This window comes from Megalops cyprinoides, chromosome 18 (assembly GCF_013368585.1).
Source record: "Megalops cyprinoides isolate fMegCyp1 chromosome 18, fMegCyp1.pri, whole genome shotgun sequence".
Classification (NCBI taxonomy): domain Eukaryota; kingdom Metazoa; phylum Chordata; class Actinopteri; order Elopiformes; family Megalopidae; genus Megalops; species Megalops cyprinoides.
Window position 1 is genome coordinate 320,212 of NC_050600.1, and position 2,500 is coordinate 322,711.

General features: G+C 44.6%; 1 protein-coding gene and 1 pseudogene across 1 annotated transcript in view; both read left to right on the plus strand.

Moving 5' to 3' along the window:
- LOC118793460 overlaps positions 1–1,603 on the plus strand; it is a 16,926-nt gene extending 15,323 nt beyond the window's left edge. The window contains exon 18 of the mRNA XM_036551652.1: positions 1–1,603. This exon is cut by the window's left edge and continues 1,048 nt beyond it. The gene's annotated coding sequence lies outside the window, so the exon portion shown is untranslated.
- Positions 1,604–1,841: 238 nt separating this feature from the next.
- LOC118793709 overlaps positions 1,842–2,500 on the plus strand; it is a 13,337-nt pseudogene continuing 12,678 nt past the window's right edge.

Genomic DNA, 2,500 nt, shown 5'->3' on the forward strand with positions numbered 1-2,500 from the left:
ACAATTCCACCTAGTCTCATCTGGACTCACTTTCCCACAGTCCTGCCTGGTCTCATCTGAACTCACTTTCCCACAATTCCACCTAGTCTCATCTGAACTCACTTTCCCACAGTCCCACCTGGTCTCATCTGGACTCACTTTCCCACAATCCCACCTGGTCTCATCTGAACTCACTTTATCACAATCCCACCTGGTCTCATCTGAACTCACTTTCCCACAATCCCACCTGGTCTCATCTGGGCTCACTTTCCCACAATCCCACCTGGTCTCATCTGAACTCACTTTATCACAATCCCACCTGGTCTCATCTGAACTCACTTTCCCACAATCTCACCTGGTTTCATCTGAACTCACTTTTCCACAATCTTAGCTACATTGCCAATTGTCTGGTTAGCTTGGACTTGCAATTTTTTGTTTTATTAGTGAGCAAGCTATTAGTGAAGACACACAAATATTTAAATGTAGCACAGGTCTCTCATGTGCATATGCACTAGGGAATGGTATTCATGAAAGCACTACTTCCCCACTCTTTAATGTGCTAACATCAGAATGCACACTCTATCACAAGTGCTCACACTACAGCACACAGGTACACCTGTGGTCATGTCTGAGAATGCATACTGAGCATCAGAGAAGGCTGGAGCATGTAAAGTATCTTCCTCCCAGTGTGCTGACATGGAGTTGTAAACAAACTGCCCACAGTGTCTTTATCTGATGGTCTGACTCATTTTAGGAGCATCTTCCTGGCATAATAAAAAGTCTACAGACAACACAAAGGGCTTCCTGGTGTCCTGGTTTTAGCGGATCTCTGATGCTCTCTGTGGCAGTGTTAGGAATTGCAGTGGGGAATATTTCAGGAAGTCTGTTTAAACTAAAACTGCTTTCAGAAATATGGTCCTCAGAGCGGGAGTGTTTCACTGAAGGTGTCACTCAGACTTTCAGACTGTAAGAACCTGTACAGCATTTATTATTTTTTAAGGGTTAGTCTGGAATTCAGATTATAAAAAACTTACATTTAGTCCTCAAAACAATTAATTTTATATACTATCTTCCTGGACAACTAACTTGAATGGGTTCAGGTTTAGTATGCTAGTATGTTCAGTATGTTCATGTTTAGCTGTGGGTTATACCAGCAGTCTTCTTATTGCAATCACTATGATTGCTAACGCTAACATGGGTGTTTACAATTCCAACGGTGGCCGATGACGCTGTGATTGTGGTGTAAACGGCCACTGACCGTCACCTTATGTGTTGTGAACGGTTGCCTGTGGGTGCTCAGTACTGTCCGCAGGGGGCGCTGTGCTTCCTGCTGCCCGGTTTCAGATCAATCTTCACTCTAGGAGGGATGGGAAGAGAAGCATAGAGGTGCGTTCAAAATGCTTTTCCGCTGTCTGCCTTTGTTTACGCAAATCAGTGCGCATGAATAATTGCCTATGTATGTGCATTAAAGAGCAGGAAGAAGCCCCCTCCTATGGATTAAACAGAGATTACGGATATTCATGTTTTGTTTTTCTGTTATACGCTTGCTGTGGGAATTTACCGAGTCGAGTAAGATGCCGTTGTTATTGAGATATTGCAGGTTATACTGTCACAGATAAAAATTGAAACATCAACTTCCTCATGTACGTATTCTTCAATAAAACATAATGTATGTAAGAAATATTGGTGAAAAATGATTATTATATAACATGTTATGTTTTGTGTTGTTACCAAAGGTACTTGTCATTCCCCGCTCACTGTATTCCAAATATCCGTGCTTGTTTTAGTTCTGTTATTTTTTTCTTTAACGCACTACATATAGTATATGTACATATAGTGTTGTCCCGGGGAAAAGACTGGTACTTTGAAGGCGCAGCTGCGTGAGAAGGAGCGCCGCGTTCGTTTCCCCGCAGGGAGCCTGTGAACGGCGCTCAGGTGACGCGCAGAGACCACATTTCGCGCATTGCGATGCGAAGGCCGGGATGCGGGCGGACGGACGGAATTTTCCGCTCGTCCGCAGGTACAGGCACAGGTGACTACGCCCCTTTCTCAGGTAAATGTGGAACAGGACGCACAAAAGGAGGAAAGAGAAGCTTCAAGTGAAACAGCTCCACAGGTGAGGATGAAAGGGGAAGCCAAAGGTTCAGCACAGTTTCGGGTTACCGCGACGTGTTCCCCGTTACGGTTTCGCGTAAAAGAAGAAATCTTTGTGTTCTTCCGGAGCGAAACTGCCCGAAGCTGTTCCTAAAACAAAGCGTGTGTGAGCCTCGCCGAACCTGTTCCACAGCGCAGGACACACTGCAGGCGGCAGGACTCTTTCCGGACTTGTCTCTAGTTTAAATGAGCTTATTTCGGCGAACCAACTATAACTGTAGGGTGTCACCACTGCGGCACTGCGGTAATCATACAGTCTAGTCTACTTTTGAAATAATTACATCAATAGTGCCTAGCCTGGGAACATTAGTTAGACTTTCGGTCTTAACGTGCAGACCATTTACATTTAGTTCGTCCTAACACATAG